Below are 6,609 nucleotides of genomic sequence, written 5' to 3' on the forward strand. Positions count from 1 at the left end.
ATTCTACATTATTCTTAGTTGTTTTTCTTCATGTAGAATTAACCTACAAGGAAAGAAAGGGTTTTTTTTAATTCCGATATTTTGGCCCCAGTGACTTGCATTGGTTCCCGGTATCGGAATCGGCGATACCGATACTTTTTTTTAAGATCGGCCGATCCATTCCGATCCGATATTTTCAAGTATCGGCTGGTATCGCTCAACTCTAGTGACAACCACTACACTTCAGAAACTCCATGCAAAGCTAAAGATGTTTAAACATGCTGAAATGAACTTGAAAAAGAAAAAAACAGCCAGCCAAAGTCAAGAGGTCTTCCTCTATGTCTGAAGACAGGACAAAGTGCATTTTGCAACACAGGAACCTTTCATTTTTCAGGCTATTGGAAAAAAGAACAAACAGGGAAACAAAACCAAGCTCCACAAAACATTCTCATGCCTTTGTCCAAAAGCCAAAAAGAAAAAGCACCTAGATGCCTGCTTTCGCACCTTGATCCTATCAGGTGTTACTTGAATTAGGAACACTTAGACACTGTCAAAAACACACATGCTTGCCAAAAGCAAAAACGGGTAGAAATAATCACATTGGTAAAAGTAATGCTCATTAAACCAGCAATAGAATATGCTAACTAAGGCTAATTAAGCCAACAATATACATTTGTGATCAAAATAAAGAAAAGCCACATGTTTCTGCCCGGGATCAAAACAGGGAACTGTCAGGAGGATGGCAAACAGGACAATCACTACACTACAGTAACCAGACAAGAGCGTTTACTGTGGTCATGGCAAGCATTAAAGATCAAGCACTCATTGTCAAAAGCGCTAGCTTGCAAGAGGAACGCTGTGTTTCTGCCCAGTTTCAAACTGTGGACCTTTCGCGTGTGAAGCGAACGTGATAACCGCTACACTACAGAAACCAGAGCTTACTGTGGTGACAACAAGCAATCGACATCAAGAACTGAAAGTCAAAAGCTAGGATACCAAAGGGTAACAGCGTGTTTCTGCCCAGTTTCGAACTGAGGACCTTTCGCGTGTAAAGCGAACGTGATAACCGCTACACTACAGATTCCAACCGATTCAAAAAATACAAAAAATGCTGTGGTCATGGCAAGCAATAAAGAACAAGCACTGAAAGTCAAAAAGATCGTTTTCCAAGAGAAAAAGCAGTGTTTCTGCCCAGTTTCGAACTGAGGACTTTTCGCGTGTAAAGCAAACGTGATAACCGCTACACTACAGAAACCAACCGATTCAAAAAAAAAAAAAAAATGCTGTGGTCATGGCAAGCAATAAAGAACAAGCACTGAATGTCAAATAGATCGTTTTCCAAGAGAAAAAGCTGTGTTTCTGCCCAGTTTTGAACTGGGGACCTTTCGCGTGTGAGGCGAACATGATATCCGCTACACTACAGAAACCGGATGCAAGCTCTTACTGTGGTGACAACAAGCAATCGAGATCAAGAACTGAAAGTCAAAAGCTTGGATACCAAAGGGTAACAGCATGTTTCTGCCCAGTTACGAACTGGGGACCTTTCGCGTGTTAGGCGAACGTGATAACCACTACACTACAGAAACCAGCTGGGGACGGTTACTGTGGTCATGATGAGCCATCGAGAACAAAGACTCAACGTCAAAAGCTTTAATAGCAACGCCTAATGTCATGCTTCAATCCAGTTTCGAACTGGGGACCATTCGCGTGTGGGGTGAACGTGACAACCACTACACTTCAGAAACTCCATGCAAAGCTAAAGATGTTTAAACATGCTGAAATGAACTTGAAAAAGAAAAAAACATCCAGCCAAAGTCAAGAGGTCTTCCTCTATGTCTGAAGACAGGATAAAGTGCATTTTGCAACACAGGAACCTTTCATTTGTCAGGCTGTTGGAGAAAAGAACAAACAGGGAAACAAAACCATGCTCCACAAAACATTCTCATGCCTTTGTCCAAAAGGAAAAAGCACCTAGATGCCTGCTTTCGCACCTTAATCCTATCAGGTGTTACTTGAATTAGGAACACTTAGACACTGTCAAAAACACACATGCTTGCCAAAAGCAAAAACGGGTAGAAATAATCACATTGGTAAAAGTAATGCTCATTAAACCAGCAATAGAATATGCTAACTAAGGCTAATTAAGCCAACAATATACGTTTGTGATCAAAATAAAGAAAAGCCACATGTTTCTGCCCGGGATCAAAACAGGGAACTTTCAGGAGGATGGCAAACAGGACAATCACTACACTACAGTAACCAGACAAGAGCATTTACTGTGGTCATGGAAAGCATTAAACATCAAGCACTCATTGTCAAAAGCACTAGTTTGCAAGAGGAACGCTGTGTTTTTGCCCAGTTTCGAACTGAGGACCTTTCGCGTGTAAAGAGAACGTGATAACCGCTACACTACAGAAACCAACCGATTCAAACCAACCGATTCAAACAAACAAAAAATGCTGTGGTCATGGCAAGCAATAAAGAACAAGCACTGAAAGTCAAAAAGATCGTTTTCCAAGAGGTAAAGCTGTGTTTCTGCCCAGTTTCAAACTGGGAACCTTTCTCGTGTGAGGCGAACGTGATTACCGCTACACTACAGAAACCTGATACAAGTGCTTACTGTGGTGACAACAAGCAATCGAGATCAAGAACTGAAAGTCAAAAGCTTGGATACCAAAGGGTAAAAGCGTGTTTCTGCACAGTTTCGAACTGGGGACCTTTCACGTGTTAGGTGAACGTGATAACCACTACACTACAGAAACCGGCTGCAGAAGGTTACTGTGGTCATGACGAGCCATCGAGAACAAAGACTCAACGTCAAAAGCTTTAATATCAATGCCTAATGTCATGCTTCTATCTAGTTTCGAACTGGGGAACGTTCGCGTGTGAGGTGAACGTGACAACTACTACTCTTCAGAAACTCCTTGCAAAGATAAAGATGTTTAAACATGCTGAAATGAACTTGAAAAAGAAAAAAACAGCCAGCCAAAGTCAAGAGGTCTTCCTCTATGTCTGAAGACAGGACAAATTGCATTTTGCAACACAGGAACCTTTCATTTGTCAGGCTATTGGAGAAAAAGAACAAACAGGGAAACAAAACCATGCTCCACAAAACATTCTCATGCCTTTGTCCAAAAGCCAAAAAGAAAAAGCACCTAGATGCCTGCTTTCGCACCTTGATCCTATCAGGTGTTACTTGAATTAGGAACACTTAGACACTGTCAAAAACACACATGCTTGCCAAAAGCAAAAACCGGTAGAAATAATCACATTGGTAAAAGTAATGCTCATTAAACCAGCAATAGAATATGCTAACAAAGGGTAATTAAGCCAACAATATACGTTTGTGATCAAAATAAAGAAAAGCCACATGTTTCTGCCCGGGATCAAAACAGGGAACTTTCAGGAGGTTGGCAAACAGGGCAATCACTACACTACAGTAACCAGACAAGAGCGTTTACTGTGGTAATGGCAAGCATTAAACATCAAGCACTCATTGTCAAAAGCACTAGTTTGCAAGAGGAACGCTGTGTTTCTGCCCAGTTTCGTACTGAGGACCTTTCGCGTGTAAAGCGAACGTGATAACCGCTACACTACAGAAACCAACCGATTCAAACAAACAAAAAATGCTGTGGTCATGGCAAGCAATAAAGAACAAGCACTGAAAGTCAAAAAGATCGTTTTCCAAGAGAAAAAAAAGCTGTGATTATGCCCAGTTTCGAACTGGGGACGTTTCGCGTGTGAGGCGAACGTGATAACCGCTACACTACAGAAACCTGATGCAAGCGCTTACTGTGGTGACAACAAGCAATCGAGATCAAGAACTGAAAGTCAAAAGCTTGGATACCAAAGGGTAACAGCGTGTTTCTGCACAGTTTAAAACTGGGGACCTTTCCCGTGTTAGGCGAACGTGGTAACCACTACACTACAGAAACCGGCTGCGTAAGGTTACTGTGGTCATGACGAGCCATCGAGAACAAAGACTCAACGTCAAAAGCTTTAATATCAATGCCTAATGTCATGCTTCTATCCAGTTTCGAACTGGGGAACGTTCGCGTGTGAGGTGAACGTGACAACTACTACTCTTCAGAAACTCCTTGCAAAGATAAAGATGTTTAAACATGCTGAAATGAACTTGAAAAAGAAAAAAACAGCCAGCCAAAGTCAAGAGGTCTTCCTCTATGTCTGAAGACAGGACAAAGTGCATTTTGCAACACAGGAACCTTTCATTTGTCAGGCTATTGGAGAAAAAGAACAAACAGGGAAACAAAACCATGCTCCACAAAACATTCTCATGCCTTTGTCCAAAAGCCAAAAAGAAAAAGCACCTAGATGCCTGCTTTCGCACCTTGATCCTATCAGGTGTTACTTGAATTAGGAACACTTAGACACTGTCAAAAACACACATGCTTGCCAAAAGCAAAAACCGGTAGAAATAATCACATTGGTAAAAGTAATGCTCATTAAACCAGCAATAGAATATGCTAACAAAGGGTAATTAAGCCAACAATATACGTTTGTGATCAAAATAAAGAAAAGCCACATGTTTCTGCCCGGGATCAAAACAGGGAACTTTCAGGAGGATGGCAAACAGGGCAATCACTACACTACAGTAACCAGACAAGAGCGTTTACTGTGGTCATGGCAAGCATTAAACATCAAGCACTCATTGTCAAAAGCACTAGTTTGCAAGAGGAACGCTGTGTTTCTGCCCAGTTTCGTACTGAGGACCTTTCGCGTGTAAAGCGAACGTGATAACCGCTACACTACAGAAACCAACCGATTCAAACAAACAAAAAATGCTGTGGTCATGGCAAGCAATAAAGAACAAGCACTGAAAGTCAAAAAGATCGTTTTCCAAGAGAAAAAAAAGCTGTGATTATGCCCAGTTTCGAACTGGGGACGTTTCGCGTGTGAGGCGAACGTGATAACCGCTACACTACAGAAACCTGATGCAAGCGCTTACTGTGGTGACAACAAGCAATCGAGATCAAGAACTGAAAGTCAAAAGCTTGGATACCAAAGGGTAACAGCGTGTTTCTGCACAGTTTAAAACTGGGGACCTTTCCCGTGTTAGGCGAACGTGGTAACCACTACACTACAGAAACCGGCTGCGTAAGGTTACTGTGGTCATGACGAGCCATCGAGAACAAAGACTCAACGTCAAAAGCTTTAATATCAACGCCTAATGTCCTGCTTCTATCCAGTTTCGAACTGGGGACCGTTCGCGTGTGAGGTGAACGTGACAACCACTACAATTCAGAAACTCCATGCAAAGATAAAGATGTTTAAACATGCTGAAATGAACTTGAAAAAGAAAAAAACATCCAGCCAAAGTCAAGAGGTCTTCCTCTATGTCTGAAGACAGGACAAAGTGCATTTTGCAACACAGGAACCTTTCATTTGTCAGGCTATTGGAGAAAAAGAACAAACAGGGAAACAAAACCATGCTCCACAAAACATTCTCATGCCTTTGTCCAAAAGCCAAAAAGAAAAAGCACCTAGATGCCTGCTTTCGCACCTTGATCCTATCAGGTGTTACTTGAATTAAGAACACTTAGACACTGTCAAAAACACACATGCTTGCCAAAAGCAAAAACGGGTAGAAATATTCACATTGGTAAAAGTAATGCTCATTAAACCAGCAATAGAATATGTTAACTAATGCTAATTAAGCCAACAATATATGTTTGTGATCAAAATAAAGAAAAGTCACATGTTTCTACCCGGGATCAAAACAGGGAACATTCAGGAGGATGGCAAACAGGACAATCACTACACTACAGTAACCAGACAAGAGCGTTTACTGTGGTCATGGCAAGCATTAAAGATCAAGCACTCATTGTCAAAAGCGCTAGTTTGCAAGAAAAACGCTGTGTTTCTGCCCAGTTTCGAACTGGGGACCTTTCGCGTGTTAGGCAAACGTAATAACCTCTACACTACAGAAACCGGATGCAAGCACTTATTGTGGTGACAACAAGCAATCGAGATCAAGAACTGAAAGTCAAAAGCTTGGATACCAAAGGGTAACAGCGTGTTTCTGCCCAGTTTCGAACTGGGGACCTTTCGAGTGTTAGGCGAACGTGATAACTAGAGTTGAGCGAAACGGGTCGAAAAAATTCAAAAGTCGTCGACTTTTGGCAAAGTCGGGTTTCATGAAACGAAACCCGACCCTAGGATGAGGTCGACCACGAGGCCCGCGACTTACGCGCCAAAGTCGCGTTTCAAAAGTTTGTTTTGCGCTCTTTTTCAGCCAATCAGGATCCACGGACACTGTGGGCAAAGTGATGACCTAGGCACGGGTCACCACCATCTTTCAGAAGGGCATGCAAGTGATTGGCTTGCTTTGGTGGGCGTCACAGGGCGTATAAAAGGGCGTGCACGCCGACCGCCATCTTACTTCTGCCGATCTTAGTATAGGGAGAGGTTGCTGCTGATTCTGTAGGGAGAGCGTTAGGCAGGGAAGAAGACAAAAAAACTGCTTCTGCTGCTAGCGATTTGGCCTGCACAACACACAAGTCACTGTGTGTGCAGTGCAAGGGGAGGCTATATTGTGGTGTATCAGTGGTGTTGGTTGTTGGGCTGCCTTTTAAGGCTTCCTGACACGCTGGCATTGCTGTTTACCCACTG

At 42.5% G+C, this 6,609-nt stretch overlaps 5 non-coding genes across 5 annotated transcripts; all 5 read right to left on the bottom strand.

Annotated features, from left to right (window-relative positions):
- Nucleotides 1-1,161: 1,161 nt before the first annotated feature.
- On the bottom strand, nucleotides 1,162-1,234 carry TRNAV-UAC (transfer RNA valine (anticodon UAC)). The gene has a single exon. It is a non-coding gene; the product is annotated as a tRNA-Val (tRNA).
- A 99-nt stretch (nucleotides 1,235-1,333) lies between these two features.
- Nucleotides 1,334-1,406, bottom strand: TRNAV-CAC (transfer RNA valine (anticodon CAC)). The gene has a single exon. It is a non-coding gene; the product is annotated as a tRNA-Val (tRNA).
- Nucleotides 1,407-1,492: 86 nt separating this feature from the next.
- TRNAV-AAC (transfer RNA valine (anticodon AAC)) lies at nucleotides 1,493-1,565 on the bottom strand. The gene has a single exon. It is a non-coding gene; the product is annotated as a tRNA-Val (tRNA).
- Nucleotides 1,566-3,509: 1,944 nt separating this feature from the next.
- TRNAV-UAC (transfer RNA valine (anticodon UAC)) lies at nucleotides 3,510-3,582 on the bottom strand. Its single transcript has one exon. It is a non-coding gene; the product is annotated as a tRNA-Val (tRNA).
- A 1,100-nt stretch (nucleotides 3,583-4,682) lies between these two features.
- On the bottom strand, nucleotides 4,683-4,755 carry TRNAV-UAC (transfer RNA valine (anticodon UAC)). Its single transcript has one exon. It is a non-coding gene; the product is annotated as a tRNA-Val (tRNA).
- Between the last annotated feature and the right edge of the window lie 1,854 nt (nucleotides 4,756-6,609).

This window comes from Dendrobates tinctorius, unplaced genomic scaffold, assembly GCF_039654945.1.
Source record: "Dendrobates tinctorius isolate UK_male_01 unplaced genomic scaffold, ASM3965494v1 ptg000332l, whole genome shotgun sequence".
Classification (NCBI taxonomy): Eukaryota; Metazoa; Chordata; class Amphibia; order Anura; family Dendrobatidae; genus Dendrobates; species Dendrobates tinctorius.